Source organism: Pelmatolapia mariae, linkage group LG20 (assembly GCF_036321145.2).
Source record: "Pelmatolapia mariae isolate MD_Pm_ZW linkage group LG20, Pm_UMD_F_2, whole genome shotgun sequence".
Classification (NCBI taxonomy): domain Eukaryota; kingdom Metazoa; phylum Chordata; class Actinopteri; order Cichliformes; family Cichlidae; genus Pelmatolapia; species Pelmatolapia mariae.
Window position 1 is genome coordinate 34,940,197 of NC_086244.1, and position 18,713 is coordinate 34,958,909.

At 40.7% G+C, this 18,713-nt stretch overlaps 1 pseudogene; it reads left to right on the forward strand.

The window, feature by feature from the left end:
* Positions 1–14,426: 14,426 nt before the first annotated feature.
* LOC134618140 (filamin-A-like) lies at positions 14,427–17,861 on the forward strand (annotated as a pseudogene).
* Positions 17,862–18,713: the final 852 nt, after the last annotated feature.

An 18,713-nucleotide genomic window follows, 5' to 3' on the forward strand; every position in this document is an offset into this window, starting at 1 on the left:
CCCAGTGAACATCAGTGAGACACGACTCACAGATGCAGGCAGTGGTATACATCTGCCCTGATGTCACTCACACGCCTCCTACTGTCGCTGTTCCTGCTGTCGGGACTGGGTCACCACATCACGCTGACCGGTCTCCAGACGAGGCGTCGAACCCCCCACGATCACGCAGCGGCTCCCTCTTTTCCACCTGGCCTTCATGCGTTCCTCTTACAATCTAGGGCCTCTCTCCTTCCAGTGCTCAGCTTGCTTCCTTTTAATACGACCTTTAAACAGCTGAAAGGACACCTCTGGACACACCCATGCCTCAACATGTGATCACTATCAGCTCATTTTTCCCATGCCCAGCTAATCCACAGTGGATTAAAACAATGTAAATAACACACTAAAAATATGCGATGCAAACAGAGGAAAATCATAAATAAAAAATACACTCACAAATAGAAACTAAAATCAGAAGAAAACCAATATAAACGATGAATACAAAATTTCTAGGGTGTGAAACAGTTTCACTTTTTGAATATTTTTCATTTCTTACAATCAGAATTCTCCAATAGATTTTTAGAAGAAAGTTATTTTCTTTCATGCATCACCAACTGAACGTTTCAAGTTGCAGCCTAACCTCATTTAATTTTGCTTAGCAAAGTACTTGTAACTCTAATAATTAGTAAGAGTATATTTCTTATCATCTATTGGTCGTCTGACCTGATAAACTTCAATGAACATTATAACACAGGAGTGAATGTCTCTAAAAATGGGCTCCTGCACGCTTGCAGACATTTTTCCATCACAACTTCTGGATGATGAAAGATTTGATTAAAGCTGTGAAAACATTACTGATAAACTTCATGTGATGTTACATTAAAGCCAATTTTCTATTAAGATCAGGGACTTTTCTAACTGACCTCCGACCTTTGAGCAGTAGTGTGTACTGTATGTTTGTATGTAACTGTATCTGACCTGGACTTTATCACCAGTTTCAAATAAGAATTTTCTTTAAAGTCTGTCTTTAAATACAAATGAAGTTCAACTTTAGCAAGGCTTATGGTAAGCTGGCCCTAACAAGTCCACTTTATTGCGTGCTCACTGACTTTCTCCTATCAGAGCTGTTTAACAAGTCCACTTTATACATGCTTATTAATCTATCACGCTTATCAGTGGCTCATGGTTGCTGTCTGAACTTGAGCACAGAGGCAGAGCATCATTCAATCCTACCTGCTGCCTATCTTGGCAGCAGCTCAAGGATGACAAACTCCACTTTCTCTGCATCAAGACAGCTCATAACCTTTTAACAGTCTCTCCTGATAGTCTCATATCATCTGCTCTAATCAATAACCATACACTATAATTACAATGTAGACTACAGCTCAAAAGTCTGAGGTCAATTAGAAATGTCTTGTTTCCTGAATAGACTCAAATTTGGTTTCAGATTGAATCACAGCAATTAATCAAAATCATCATATAAATGCTTAATATTAACACTGATCACAAATCATGAATGATTTTTAATAGAATATCTACAGAGGTGTTCAGAGACCCATTTTCAGCAATAATCCCTCCTGTGTTCAGTGGTACATTGTCTTATCTAATGTTAGTTTAACATATTAAAAGGCTAACTTATAATTCAAAACAGCTTTTTAAGAGATTTTAGCACAAACTGAAACTATTGTGGTGATTAAAGAAACAATAAATGTGTCTGGATCATCCCAGTTTTTGTTTTTAACCTCATGAAACCAAGTTGACATTTTCCTCTAAAGGGGCTGCAACACCCAGCTGCACAAAACCTTCACTTTTTTAACAGTTTCACTCTTTGAATATTTTTCATTTCTTACAATCAGAATTCTCCAATAGATTTTTAGAAGAATTTATTTTCTTTCATGCATCACCAACTGAACCTTTTATGTTAACGTTTCAAGTTGCAGCCTAACCTCATTTAATTTTGCTTAGCAAAGTACTTTTCAACTCTAATAATTAGTAAGAGTATATTTCTTATCATCTATTCGTCATCTGACCTGATAAACTTCAATTAACATTATAACACAACGCTCTTTTTTTTTTATCTGTGTTTATCATCGAAAATTGAGTTGATGGCAAACTCTCCCTAACAAGTTCACTTTATTGCGTGCTCATCAATCTCCTCTACAGCTCACAAGTTTGAAGTCTGTTAGAAACGTCTTTTTATCTTAAAAAAACAAGATTCTTTTTTATATTTTGTAAATTAGTTTGAATGCAAATAAATATAATTGCTTAAAACTTGCATTGATCACCAATTATGAACGATGTTTGATAAAATATTAGCTGGTGTATGGATGCAACAATAATGGTGGTGTGTGGATTACAACAATAATAGCGAGTGTGTAGATTATATTACCTTCCCTCAGTTTATCACATTAAATCTCAGCTTACTAGTGACCCAGCAGTTTTTCCAAATACAGCTGCAGTAACCAACATCATTTTTTCAAGTAATATAAAACTCATTTTTATATGTTACCTTTTTAAACATCTGATTTTTCTTTCTAATGTCATTAAAACAAGTTTGCACATTTGTATAACAACAGTTGGACCTCCAGATCTTTTAAGCTTTCAGTTTTTTTCTCAGTGTCACACATGGATTAGTTTTCATCTCTTTCAATACGAAAGTCAAATCTTCAAACCCTAAAGCAATCTTTGTTTCTTTCAATCATTCCAATATTTTTCATCTCCTGTAATATAATTGCAGTTAACCAGAGCTTAGCTACTCTGATCTACAGTGATTTTGGGGGTGTGGATACCTATTTTTTTTCACAGGTGCAGAGCCTTTTTCTACAAAATTACGAATAAACTGCATTTTTTTAAAGTACCATTAACATTAATGTAGACTAACAAGTAACTCAGTGATCAGTAGAGAAGAAAGAAAATAACCCATTTCAACATTTCTAGTTCAGATCAAAATTATTGTTCTGATTAAGGAAACAGTAAATTTGGCCACATTATTGTCCTGATCCTCCAATTTTCCCTTTCCAATGTGACTGAATAAAATTCAACTTTTTTTAAATAAAAGCAGATGCAGACCCAGACATTTCTGACAGTAAGAATCCTCCAACAACCTTTCAAAAGAAACATTTTTTGTCTTTCCTCAATTTTGAGAGCAACTGAACCCACAAACCTGAAGCTCCAGACCCCAAACTAACCACATTTAATGTTTCCTTAATCAGCACAGTAATTTGTAACTTTTTGTGTATGTTTACTCACAGTTTTGATGCTTGCTTCTTTGACTTGATCCACGATTAGCTCCGCACCATCGCTCTGCTGTTTTCTCTCTCCTCATGCTTCTCCTTCATGCGTCCTGTCCTCAGATATAATCCAACCTGCCTCCTTGTTTCCTCCTTGACTTGTATTAGAAAATTTCCAGTTAAATTAAGAGAAATCCAGAAAAGTTTTCCTGCTTAAAAAGCTCTTCCAGTTGCCTGTCTTCTTGTCCTCCTTCAAATGTGCATTGTATATTTGTATTTATTTGACTTCATATTGCCATGACAACATAACACGGAGCATCATGGTAGTTTAAAGCAGGTGGTTCTGTCCTCTGCAGAGATGCTGGTGTTCCATAGTGATGTAAAAGTATGTTAATAATCTTTAAACAGACACTCACTGATCCTGTAAGAGCAGGAATTTAACTACAAACCCTCACAGTCCCCATCAGTATTCTTCATTCTGCTCTGCAGCAATGGTCACAGTGGCTGGTTTAAGTACGTTTGCCCCATAGAAATCCACTGATGTTCAGTGAGTCCCTTTGATACATGTTTAGACCTTCATAATTTTCAGGGTGCATGAGTGTTATATCTCCAGCTCATCCTAAACATTTTACCAACATGTAAAAGGCATACGTCCACAAGATTCTAATGTGTTTGTGCTGAAATTCAGTTTTTTATATTCTAGTTTTTTCTTCAATCAGCGGGCAGCTTGAATATCTTAAATGACAGCTGCTCATTATCAGAGCTCACATACATGTGTGTTTGCTTCTTTAACATGATTTCATTTGGATGTCTTAATATACACAAAGTGAAAATCCAGGTCAAATATAGAATTTGTAACGCTGCGATTTTTATGGACAGCTGTCTGCACTGATGTTTACTGGGTCCTTGTACACATTATGTTGACATCCTCCACGACACAAACAAAAAACCTGTTTTATTCTAAATAAATGTGTGAGATGGTCCTCAGGCCTCTAAATCCACGTGCAGGTTTGGGTGACTACTTGGATCAGGGGAGTATTATTTAGAGCAATGTTTGTCACTTTAGTTAATGGCTCAACTAAGGCTGTTTTTGTTCAGTGTTTTTCTGACTGAACTTTCACATTTAACATGCTAACTGAAGCCTGTAGAGCAGGGGTCCCCAAACTTTTTCCAGTGAGGGCCACATAACTTTTTCCTTCTCTGATGGGGGGCCAGGGTCAGTTTGTAACAGAAAAAGTGTGACGATCGCAGGTTTGCCGAAATGTAAACATTTATTGTTTTCCAGAAAGCCACACATAACCAAATATTAATAACCCTTTCCAAGATCAAATAACTCTCTCTGGGTTCTTCACAGAAAAAAATTAACGTAGGAAATACTTAATAACACTATTTATGACATCAATAATAACCAAATAACCCTCTGTGGGTTCTTCACAGAAAGAAAGTTTCTGTTGTGCTGTGCACAATCTTACGCTTCAGTTGTCAGAGCAGAATCTCTTAAATGACACATATGAGCAGTCTCTCAAAGTTCTTGTGTTCTTTCCTTATAATCCAGTTTTGTAGGTTCCAGTAGGGTAGCCTAGTAGACACCACTGTTTGCTCTCTCTCATCAACTTCCCTGTGAAAACCACAAAGCAAGCAGGCTGAGAAACCGAACTAAGTGATACAGCACCTACACAGCACAAAACATTTTCACAAGCTTTTTTCAATGGTTGTGGAGATGGATTTTATCCAGTAGATTTTATTATAATTATATTTGTTTATACTCAGAATAACTCATTCAAGTCACAAAAGTGTCACAAAAAGTACCTATGTACTGTATGTTCATCAGTGTGAACTGTGGGCCTGCATCTGGCCGGTGAGAAGTTGAATGTCCGGTTCCATTCTAGTCACAGCCACTCTCAAACACTGATGCAGATGTTCATCTGTCAATCTTGATCTCATTGGAGTTTTCATGAGTTTCATGCTTGAAAAGGTTTGCTTGCAGATATATGCGCTGCCAAAAAGTGTGGACATCTTCATTGCGTGTTTTTTTTTTATGTTAGGGTATGTGTCATTTGGGAGGGCGGCATAGAAGTCAACGAGACTTTTGGGCTTGAATGCGTCTTTCAGAACATCACAGTTCTGTAACTCGGCCAGCTCAAACTGATAAAAAGGCTGGGCTTCATCGATGTCGGCAACAAAGGGGTTTTGGAAAAGACGGATTTCTTTTGCATGAGCATGTAGTTGACGGAATCGCACACTGAATTCCGCCTTCAGCATTTCCAGTGCTTCCACACACTTTTCAGCTGGGAACAGGACCGCTGGGTTCTCTGCAGAAAGGTTTTGGGTAGCAGGTGAAGTTGTGCTTTTTCACTTGTTCCAAAAGCAGCGCTAGTTTCAACTCAAATGCTTTTATGTGGAAATACATGTCGCAAATGAGTTTCCCCTGGCCTTGTAGCTGCAAGTTAAGGCCGTTCAGCATTTCCGTCACGTCTGTTAAAAATGCGAGGTGCCACTTCCATTCTGGGTCGATCAGCTCTGGGACCGTTTTGCCTTTTGAATGAAGAAATGCGTTACTTTTGGGTAGCAGCTCGTAAAAACGCCTCAAAACTCTGCCGCGGCTCAACCATCGGACCTCTGTGTAGTACAGCACATCTCCGTACGCAGATTCCAGTTCAGACAGGAATTGTTGGAACTGCCTGTGTTTAAGTCCATTTGCTCTGATGAAGTTTATGCATGATACCACAGCCTTCATGACAGAATCCCACTTCAACACTTTGCAGCAAAGCGCTTGCTGGTGAAATATGCAGTGGACTTGTAGAGGGGCGGTGAGACCCCGTTCTTCCATCTCGCGGTTCATTGGTCCTATTAGGCCCCGAGATGCGCCCACCATACAAGGAGCCCCGTCAGTCGTGATGCTAGCAAGCTTTGCCCAGTCCAGATCCAACTCTTCCATTGTTTGACATACTTTGTCGAAAATATCCTCCCCCGTCGTAGTGCCTTTCAGACTTTGGAGGGCTGCCAGCTCCTCGCACATCTCAAAGTTTGCGCTAACTCCACGAATAAAAATAAGAAGCTGCGCTGTGTCCTGCACGTCCGTGCTCTCATCCAGTGCTAATCAAAAAAAGTCAAATTCTTTCGTCTTTTGCTGCAGCTGGGCATATACATTACCCCCTATTTCTTCCACGCGTCTGGTGATTGTGCTCGCCGATAGACTCACAGCATTAAAGACATCTTTCTTATCGCGACACACCTCCTCCACGACAACATTCAAACATTTCTTGACAAACTCTCCCTCAGTGAAAGGTTTACCGTAGCTTGCTATCAGTTGAGCAACACGAAAGCTGGCCCGAACTGATGACGGGGGGGTCACGTTCTGGGCAAAGTGAGGTAGTAGCAAAAAAAATTTTTTTAGGGTGTTTCACAATTCAAATCAAATGAGCTTTATTGACATGAGGAAACATTTCCAGAGATTCAGTCGGGCAGGCCCACTACACCCCAGTGTTCTATGGGTGCATTAGTGTCGATCGTGTGGCCAGACTGAAAAAATAATAATGCATCTCTAATATTGTTCAGGGGGCCGGGTCAAATGTGGGGCCGTAGTTTGGGGACCACTGCTCTAATAGTCTGTGTTATTGAAGGATTCAGCACTTCTTATGTTTTTTTTTATCTATTTTTAGACAGCGATGAGATCATCGGCACACTCTACAGAGGCCCAGAGTTACTATTAATATCAAAAATATAATGCTGTCCTTTGAGATTTTAACATTTAAGACTGTGAGTGTCATAGATCTAAAACTGTTTAAATCTTCAGAGCCCTCTACAGTTAGGTAACATGGAAACTTTAAAAACAGCAGCAGCAGGTTTCAGTAGTGTAGTCTAATTTGTTCTTTTCATTTAATAATAGAGTCCATATTATATCAACAGCTACATTCACCCTCGAGAGAAACTAGTGGGGGAGACCATCAGGACCAAGCTGGGTTTCCTGGGTCCAGAGGTTTGGAGAAACTTCTTCCTTTTCTTTCATCACAGCTGTCCTGTGCCAGATGTTCTGTTGACCCACTGAGAGAGGCATCATTTAAGAAACACCAGGAAGACTGAAGCTCATCGCATTGATCAAGCAGGACTCATGATCTTCACCAGCAGCTCCCTCACAGGGAAATCTTCAGCACTCCTCCGTAGGCCCGCCCCAGGAGTTGGATAAACCCAGCATTTCATGAACACTGTGATTGAAACTTTTGGTTTGGGTAATGTTGTAAATACTTGGATACTCCCCAGAGGCTCCGGGCTTTTACATAAAGATATTATATTTAGTCCTGTAGAAAGTTATATATTTAAAAATATATTATCCTCTCTGGTTAATCTGGTATGAATAACTCTGAATCACTTTGTGGTAAATAACACACTATGTGCAAAAAACTGAAAGAATTCCAGATCGCAAGTTTGTAGTTCAACATACAAGTGACGACCTTTGACATTCATCAGGTTTTATTTAATTGTGTTAGAGAAAATTTCATATGCTCTTCATGCAGCTGAGTACATCAAGTGTTTAAAACAGAAGCTGTGCAGGTCTGAGATCAGCAGCTTTGTGAAACACCAAACTGAGGTCCTGTTAATGCTGATGTATAGTGACACAGTTACAGGGGTGATTAATCCTTTTGTTTTTGTCTTTAACTTTATCAATAAAACAGCTGCAGCTTTCACTACAGCACGTGTGGTACTTTAACCTTTGTACTGTTTTCATCAGTTCATTTTGTAGTTAACACGTGAACATGTTGGATGATCTGTCTGCTGTCACTGGGTGGTGCTGAGGGCTGAATCTGAGGGCAGCTCCTGTAATCACAAAGAGAACAGAACCATCAAACTCAGATATAAATTTTATCCCTCAAAACTGAAATAAAGCTGATCCTTCTATGTCCTCACACACTCAGGATCTGAAGTTCTTCTCTTACATTTTTTCAGTATTACAGTACACCACAGTACTTTAATCCATAGTTAATGATTAATGAGGAGTTACTGAAAAAATGACGTTACTGTCTTTACAGGTGAGACAAGAGACTGAAAACATGCTGTTCTTTGCACATATTTAATAATCAGCTCTGCACAGGAGCTGAGAGAAGGGTCTGGCTGTAGCCACTGGGGAGCGCCATATTGGGACCTCCACAGTAACCGGAAACACGCGACCTCCACAGTAAGCGGAAATACGTTCTTTTTTTCTTTTTTTTTGTCTCGTTCCTGCATGGATCATTAACCTTGCAAATCAATTGTAAAGGTTGGTACAGAGTCTTCCATGTATAAATTCGCCGTTAATAATTATATAATTCTAGGAATCATCTACTTTTCTTACACTGATTATGTTGGCACTTTGTTAGCGTTACAACAACTGTCATACCCCCGAGGTATCTAAACTTTAGTAAGGAATGTGTGTACTTTTGACACCTCTGGTTAGCATTTAGTGGTCCCTTTCAAACGTATTTGATTTTTGCTTGTTATTGAACAAATTCGCTTCACTGCTTTTCACTATCTGACATCAATGCACATTACATTTACTGCATATTGTGGTTTATTCATGTCTCTCATTCCACCTGCATCAACATTGTAAAGTTTGTCACAAAGAGATTTATAAATGCTAATATTCTCTATTCCATTCTGTTCTGCTTTTTTATTGCCCAGATTTTAGTTAGCCTTTGTTAAATTGTCTTTTATATGTCACTATATACGTATGTCACAAATAAGTGTCTTGTAAATTATGTTTTTGTAAAGAATTTTCTCCCCAAATCTCTTACATGCTAACTGTAACGTGTTATTTATGCTAAAACCTGAACTTAAGTGTGTATATGGTGTTCATCACAGGCTGTCAGGTTAAAACAGTCGGTCGTGTTTTCGTAACGTAAACGCTGGCCCTCCTCTCAGAGCCTACGCTCTATCTGCTATTCCCGAACAGAGATACGCAAGTTTCTACGTGACTGCAGCTGCCAGTCAAAGCTCTTATGATGACGTTTCACCCCAATTTAACATCGCAGCGGTAGAAATTAGAATCAAACTTACGAGAGAGGAGACCCCTTGGACATCAATCAGTGTGATGAGAACTATTGAAAACAAAAGAAAGAATCTTTGGAAATAATTATCTGAGGAGAATAAATTTATTTTAGTCTGACCCCAGTCCCATCCGCTAACATGGAGGAGGCGGGGTTTATGAGCTATACTGCAGCCAGACACCAGGGGGCGATAGAGGCTTCATTTTTGGGGAGCTGTCGCATCGTCGACCGCTCGACCCTGTAGTGAAACGCAGAGCTCAACCTGTGACTGTGAGCCTGTTTACTCAGTCTGACCACCGGTTGAAGGTAACGTGCTAGCATCACCACACGTAGCCCCGTCATCTTAGCTTGTAAAACTTACAGCCGTACAAGCTAGCTAGATGTTTGGTAAGCTGCTGTGCTCTTCACAAGTAAAACTCGGTGATATATCGAGTTTTTTTAAAAGTATCGATATATTTTTATACAAGATAGAAGATGTGACAATGTCGTTTATATCGATATAGTAAATGTTAAGTTATAATTATAGTTGTGGAGCCGCAAGTTTGACTCTCTTTCGTCCACTTTCTTCTCTACGCAACGTTACTCGACCTCGCCTCTCTCCTTCACTGAACTAGTGATGTGTCGATCGCGAACGAAATGGCTCTTAGAGCCGGATCTTTGACATGAACGACGAGAGCCGTGGTGTTGTTTTTTTCCTTTCTCTCACCCTCTCTCTCGCACTTTTTTTCGCTTCACTCCGCACGCGAGCCTTGTGCTTGCGCTGGGAAGAGGGGGGAGGGGCGGTAGTTACACTGGCAGTAGCACAGGAACAGATAGGGCTGGAGAGACAGAGATAGAGAACCACGGACAACAACGTCACATTAGAAAGGTATAGTAATCACAACCACAACTATTTTCAGTTGCGGATGATAAAGGATTCAGAAAGTTTATTCATGCAGGCCTTTAATTGTGTTGTGGTTTGCAGTGTTTTTGTTTTTTCACTTTAAATTTGTTTAAAAGGAAAAAGCTGAAAATTTAAATAGTTAAAAGTTGAAATGTGAATAGTTGGCTTTTAGTTGGGGCGATCGTGGCTCAAGAGTTGGGAGTTTGCCTTGTAATCGGAAGGTTGCTGGTTCGAGCCCCAGCTTGGGCAATCTCGGTCGTTGTGTTCTTGGGCAAGACACTTCACCTGTTGCCTACTGGTGGTGTTCAGAGGGCCCGGTGGCGCCAGTGTCCGGCAGCCTCGCCTCTGTCAGTGCGCCCCAGGGTGGCTGTGGCTACAACATAGCTTGCCATCACCAGTGTGTGAATGTGTGTGTGAATGGGTGGATGACTGGATGTGTAAAGCGCTTTGGGGTCCTTAGGGACTAGTAAAGCGCTATACAAATACAGGCCATTTACTATTTGTATTATATGATTTATTTATTACATTTTATGTGGAGTGAATAAATAAAAGTATATTTACGGTGACCCCTAGAGACAAAGCACGTACAACCTTCAAAACACGTGTAACAGTCACAATGGTGTGGTGTCTCTTTAAGACAACCCAAGTCGAGGGTTAATGTTGTCATCCGTATGCGTTACGGTCTCTCTCTGTGATTGTGTGGACATGTGCTTGCACGCTAGTGCATGAGGAGGGACGGATTTTATGTTTTACCTCTCCAGACACCTTTGTTTGCAACGTTATGGGTTGTACGAACACTCTGCGCTAGGGCTGGGCGATATGGCCTAAAATCCATATCACGATATAATTTGAAGCACGTGCGGTAACGATATATATCGCGATATATTCTTTTCTTCTGTATAACGTATTTTCCACACTAGAAGGCACACTTTAAAATCCTTTAATTTTCTCAAAAATCGAGTGTGCCTTATGTATGAATTCTGGTTGTGCTTACAGACCTCGAACCGATTTTGGCGTGCAGAAATATGTTAAAAAATGTTTTGATGTCAGAGCATTATGGCTGCCACAGTGAGGAGCTTCGCGCAGTAATCGGGGTCCAAAACTCCGTCCGCTTCAGGTCCCAAAGTCAAACGAACACTGAGAGTTAAAAACAGTCTAAATTCTTCCATCTTTAATGAAATCATCAGCGTTGCTGCTTTACCAGTTGTAACAATTAAGTTTAACATCCATGCATCCATGAAAACAGAATTTATTAAATTTAACAGAGTTAGAAGTTAACAGGAAGTTAGCTCGCTAGTTTCCACCTAAACATGACATACCATGTTCTGACTGAGAGATTTTTGAAACTAATTAAAACGTTTAGCTCTGCTGTCACTTCCAACATAAATGAAGACAGAAAACTAAACAGCAGTGGCGTTTGCAGGGTTACTGAAGTTGGGCTAGCTGGTATATAATGTTGTGCTACGTGATTGCTACCGACACAGCTATGTTAGCATAACATTAGCACAGTGAAGCTGAAGGATGAACGCTAACTTTTTTCCCCACGCGATAAAAGTTAACGTGAGGGATTCTGTATGGACAAATGCAATCGCATAGCAGGATGCTATACACCGGCCAAACTTCAGTCAGGAGAACAACTGAGATTATTCATCCACAATACAAGGTTAGTTATTAATATACTGCAACAACATGGGAATAGAGCGGCTGCGAGAGAATTCAACATTAATGAATCAATGTTACGGAAGTGGAGGAAGCGCAGTTTTTGGCTTTCCCCATATTTCAAACGTGCTTCATGTCTTTGCTATGACTGTCGCCCGGCATAATTTGCAGATGATAATGGTTGTAGCCGCTGCGATGCTTTCGACCAAAACAGGCGCAGCTTGATGACATCATCAACATGCGCTATCGCGATAGAGCGATATAGTTAAAATCTCTATCGTTGGCCAAATTTATATTGTTTCTATCATATATTGTTTATATCGCCCACCCCTACTCTGCGCTATGTTTGTTAAGCTGCAGCCGGTAAACCGGGCTTATATGGTTGACGAAGAGAAGGTATATTAAAGAACACACTGTGGAATTCCCAATGCCAGTTTGAGTGTGTATTCTTTTGACTATCCTGCTAAGTGTTTTGCCGCCCCCTCTCAGCCACTAAACGCAACCCGACGTTACAAAATGGCGCCCGAACATCTTCTCTTGGACCTCAGTGTGCAGTATCTTTGATGATTGGTACATAAAAAGGTACGACGCGGGAGCGTTGCGGAGTGATACGTACTGTGCTTCAACGTAATATTACCTTATCCAGTCTTTAAGTCTGACGTCACTAACAGTGTCTGGGCCTAAACTCCACTACAGGTCCATATATCAAACGATCACTGTGGCATTACTGAGAGTTGAAAAACTGTCTAAAGTCTTTCATCTTTAATAAAATGATCAGCGTTCTGCTCTACCAGGTGTAACAATTGAGTTTAACATCCAGGCATCCATGAAAACAGAATTTATGGCATTTAACGGAGTTAGAAGTTAGCAGGAAGTTAGCTCGCTAGCTTCCATCAAAATACAATATAGAATGTCCTGACTGCGGGGTTTTGGAAACAAATTAAAACGTACAGCTCTGCTATCACTTCCAACATAAATGAAGACAGAAAACTAAACAGCAGTGACGTTTGTAGGGTTACTGAAGTTTGGCTAGCTGGTATATAATGATGTGCTACATGACCGCTAGCGACACAGCTATGTTAGCATAATATAAACAAGCTAACTTTTTTTCCACTCGATAAAAGTTAACGTGAGGGTTCTCGGTGGTCAGGAACAAATGCAATCGCATAGCAGGATGCTGTAAACGGACCAAACTTCATCCAGGAGAGCAACTGAGATAATCCATCCACAATACGAGGTTAGTCATTCATATACTGCTGCATGGGCTGGGCTGTAGTTACATCGTAAGGTTTTAAAAACTGAGCTTAAATAAATGATTAGCGGTAATAAAAGCCGAGGGAGGTCAACAGTGATCACTGACTGTTTTTAGGAGCTTTTTGAGATTAAATAGAAGAAAATACAAAACATTAAACATGTTAACAACACAAAAGCCATATTAAATGCAGACTACTTTAGGCCCGGAAGTAGGATTCGTCACATCATCACTTAAAGACCGGAGTGTGTGTATAAGGACCATAAATGGCACCTGTTAAGAGACATGCTTGCGAAGCGGATTTCAAACTCAAGGCTGTCAGTCACGTGGTAGAACTTGGGAATAGAGCAGTTGTGAAACCTGTCTCATTATTATTATTATTATGGTCGACGTCTTTTAGTTTACATTTTGACTGCACAATTGTCAGCTTTTTGTTATGCACAAAAACAACATTTTCTTTTATTTATGGAGCATTATTATTTAATAAATGCTCATAATTTATTTTTGAGTAATTTTTTCATGTACATCTATACTGTATGTTAATAAAAGTGCCTGTCTGACATCTGGGGCAGCTTTGACTAAGAACTCTCTTTTTGTTCTTACTTTATAGCTTTAAAAAAATATTGAGCTATATATCGTATATTGGCATCCAGCTAAAAAAATATCGAAATATGAATTATGGGGCATATTGCCAGTCCTAGCTTAAAGCATCTCAGACTATTAGCCTTTAAACTAGCGATTAAAATGCTGACAGTAAACACATCAGTCCTGATGTTGTGAGTGCACAGATTCATTCTCAACTGAATTGAGCACATAAACCTACTACAGCCGTGTGGCAGAGTTAAAATGTATGTGTAATTTTCACACTGGTACATTTTTCGGTACTGACTGTGTGTGTGTGTGTATGTATGTGTGTGTACACATTACAAGTCAAACTTGATAATGTTTGACTTGTATTTACATTGGTCCTCGGTACAGGAACTGCTGAGGTGTGCTTCAACTGGTTACAGGATTTACGAGTCCCCTGGAGCAAAGATCCATTCCCCTACAGAGGCTTTGTGATTGGTCCTGATGGCTGCACTGTTTCGCTAAATCACTTTGACGCCGTTTTAATCCGCTCCAATGCCTTATCTTTTTCACTCTCTCAATTCCCTCCATCATCCCTGCCTACACCCTCCAAGCACTGGAAGGAGCTCCATCAGACCAGCTCATGCAACAGAGCCAAATGCCCCAACAGCCCTGGGTATCTAAAACCTCAGCCTCCAGTCTCTCTGCCTTCTCAGCTTCAGCTTTTGTTCAGCTTCTCCCTGTTGTCCCTTTTCATCAGACATCATTTTCTGCTGTCTCTCATTGTGTTTCATCACTGAGAGGGTGCATTCTCTTATTTCTCTCCATGTCAAAAACGGGATGCCTGAAACACATGGACAGTTCAGCAGAGCTGCATAATGTTAAGAAGCCACAATCTTCTGATGTTACAGGTCTTGTGTTAATTTCCTGTGTTAATTTAGTTTGTGACATGTTGTCACTGTAACCAGAACTGTTGCCACAATCTCTTAACAACCTGTGATCGGACGTGTGCACTTGTGTGTCTCTCAGGCAACAGACCGACCGATGGGAATGAACTGGCTGGATGTGGCAAGTCTGAGACCATTTGACCTGGTGATTCCATTCACCATCCAGAAAGGAGAGATCACAGGTAACAAGTCTACTTAATAAACAGATAGTTTGATCGTAATGATGTGTGTGTGTGTGTGTGTGTGTGTGTCATTGTTTTTGTCCTCTGCTTTAGGTGAGATCTGAATGGCATCGGGCAAAGTTGCTAAGCTTGACATCACAGACAACAACGACGGCACAGTTGTATGGGTTCAAAATGTGGTCATAAATATTTTGTACTTGTAAATCAGGATTTGTATGTGTAAAAAGAATTTGTGTGTGTGTAAAAAAGATTTGTATGTGTAAAAAAGATTTGTGTGTGCGCAAAAAAGATTTGTATGTGTAAAAAAGATTTGTGTGTGCGTAAAAAAGATTTGTGTGTGGACTTAGCCAAAAAACCCCTGCAAGTTACACATACGAATTTTGACCCTATTTTTCTTCCTTTCATCTGATTGGTCAATGTCATGTCAATCACAAATGTAACAATCCAATCAGAGAACAGATGGGTTTGGCTGTCGGAGGGGCGCTTTTTTTGAACTGCAGGTCTTTGAAGGGAATAAATGCCCTTTTACATGCCAACCCAGCGTTTTCCTTCATCACCACGAAGGAAAACAGTCTGTGGTCTGAGTTTGGTGATTTTTGTGTCACAGGTCTATGTGCTTAATACAGGGACTTCCACAGCCTTTTCAACAGCGCTGCGGACCGCGGGGGGCGGGCAGTGTTTTGGAAATGACAGTCTTCATTACAAAGCTTTCTTCCTTATGAATTAGCATACATGTTTTTATTGAACATTTGAAGAACTAGCAAAAAAAAAAAACCAAACTCTTGTAGAGGACATAAAGTCAGAGATAGAAACGACAAGGAGCAGGTGCATCTAGTACAGGTAGAGCTGCTGCAAAAACCCACAGAGCCCAGCAGCCAGCGCAACAAATTCTGGATCCTTTGCTTTTAGTTAGCAGTTAGCATTAGCAGCACATCCTGTGTCTGATGTGAAAGGACTTTTATGCTGCGCACTGTGACTCACAGCAATGGTCCCGGGTCAGCCCTGACTTTGTGTTAAACTAATCCTAAAGTAATGATGGTATTTCTAACCACTGACATACCACAACTTTATCCTTTCAACAGCTGCTGAAAATTAGCGGACCTAGCTGCTATCGGATATTTATATAGAGATCCTCCAGCTTCAAACTGTATTACCCTTCAAGGACCTGCATTTCAAAAAAGCGCCCCTCCGACAGCCAAACCCATCTGTTCTCTGATTGGATTATTACATTTGTGATTGACATGACATTGACCAATCAGATGAAAGGAAGAAAAATAGGGTCAAAATTCGTACGTGTAACTTGCAGGGGGTTTTTGGCTAAGTCCACACACAAATCTTTTTTACACATACAAATCTTTTTTACGCACACACAAATCTTTTTTACACATACAAATCTTTTTTATGCACACACAAATCTTTTTTACACATACAAATCTTTTTTACGCACACACAAATCTTTTTTACACATACAAATCTTTTTTACACACACACAAATTCTTTTTACACATACAAATCCTGATTTACAAGTACAAAACTGATTTACAAGTACAAAATATTTATGACCACATTTTGAGCCCATACAGTTGCTGTCGAATATGCTCCCACAGAGGCCGGTCTGCATGAGATGGATCCATGCACATCCCGGGTATCTGCATATGTTTAGGAGTAATGTGTGGGAATAAAGTGCATGGAGAAAATAGTTTGGAAGGAAGTCACTAACCACTCTTTTTCTGTCTGTCAACAGGAAGTCCCTTGCAGTTCTACGTGGATTACATGTGCCTATGGCCCTGGCCTTATCCACGGGACGGTCAACAAGCCAGCTGTCTTTACTGTTAACACCAAAGAGGCTGGAGAAGGTAGGTAACAGTCACATGGCCAAACACACATTGTGTGCTGTGGAATGCTATAACTTACTTGCTTCCTCAGATTTTCAACACACGGGACACTGTCTGTTCATATCACATCTTTGTAGGTGGTTTGTCTTTTGTCTCTGGCCATTAAGGGTCCATCCAAGGCTGGACTGTGTGGACAACCAGGACGGAACCTGCACGGTGTCTTATCTTCCAGTGCCGCCATGAGACTGCAGCATCCTTGTTAAATACAATGACAAACACACCCCAGGCAGCCCCTTGTCTGCTAGGATTACTGCTAACATCAGTGTAGACCATCCATGCAGCCTCTAAGATGGCAGCCCAAACACTACAGTAAAGTAATTCATTTCCTGCTGGATCTGGAGATGTTCCAAGACTACATACCTGGAAACATTCTGATCAGATGCCCCAAACCACCTGCTTCTCCCCTCTCCTGCAGCTCAGCCACAAACCACAGCCCACCACAATATGATAGAAAAGGTGCATTTATGCCATTAGTGTGCCCTAGGAATCACTGCTGGATCTCTAGGTGACGATTCCATGAGGATGTACCATCTGAAGGCTCAGCTGCAGATATTCCACTGGACATAGGAGAGCTTGACCTCAGCCAGCTGACAGCCTCTCTTACAACACCCTCGGTGCGAGAGGAGCCCTGCCTGCTGAAGATGCTGCGTAACGCTCACATTGGTGAGTGTCCGTCTGATAAGTGAGAAGTTTGCTAAACAATGAGACTCATCAGAATCCAAATACTTTATTAATCACTGAGTAAAAGACAGAGAGGGAAAAGTAATAAAAGTTAAAGCATGGAGAAAGAATCAGGAGCAACTGAAACAGGCTGCATACACACAAGAATAAGCGTTAACCCTCATCTGTTTTGTCTGTCTTTCTTAGGAATCTCCTTTGTTTCCAAGGAGATTGGTGAGCACCTTGTTAACATCAAGAAGAACGGCCGTCATGTTCCCAGCAGCCCAATTGCTGTTATGATCAAGCAGTCAGGGATTGGTGATGTGAGCCGTGTGAGTGGACCGGGGCTGACCGAGGACAGGACCTTTCAGCCTGCAGAGTTCATCGTGATGCAGGTAAATGCTCAGTGAAAGCATAGATACTAGAGATGGCACCATACCACTTTTTTATTTACCAATATGATAAATTTTCCTGGTCGGTACAGTGTTATCCACACAAAAGTTGATATAGTCTCTTCTGCAGGTTGTTAGGCTGTCGATATCCTCCTACAGCGGCTGAGATCCTTTGGTGTGAACAGGACTCTTCTAAGGACGTTCTACGACACTGTGGTGGCGTCTGCTGTCTTTTATGCTGTGGTCTGCTGCAGTGGTGGAATGGCAGAGAGGGACTGGGGGAAACTTAACAAACTGGTCAAGAGGCCCAGCTCTGTCCTGGACTGTCTGCTGAAGTTCATTGAGCAGATAAGCTAACATCCATCATGGACAGCCCCTCCCACCCCCTGCATGAGACTGTACGAGCACTGAGCAGCTCGTTCAGCAGAAGACTTTTACACCCACAGTGTAGGAAGGAGCGCTACCAATTCAGTCATTCTTACCAGCAGCTGTCAGACTATAATACAGTTTAACATGGTTATCTGACTCATCACCTGTTTAATTAACATATCAATGTTTTTAATTGCTGCTGCTCACTTGCAGCTTGTTTGTACACTGTATATTTCACCAGGATCATTTCTTCTTCATTTCTCCTTTTCTTCTTCAGTCTTCTTTTGCGGCTCTTTCACTGAATTTTAGTCAGAGCGCGGTGAAACTTGGTGTTTGGTATCGGTGATAGCTCTGGAAGATAGCTTGTGGTTCAGTTTTGTTTGTTTAGTGGACTTGTGTGCATTTACGTAACAGCTCTTTTAATCATGGCTTCTTTTCGTTGTGTTTGGTGGTTGTAGAAATGGTTTATATGAGATTTTAGCTGAGATGTGCCCACAGAGTGAATGTAAAATGCAAATGAAGCAGTAGAAACAGTCTACGTCATTTCCTGGATGCTGTACGAAAAGTAACGGTAAGAAATCGAAGGCGTGACCGTTATGATTTGTAATATATTATCTGTGTGTGCGCTGAGTAAGTCCTCTGTAAAATGGCTGCCTGGCTGAACAAAACAGAGTGGGA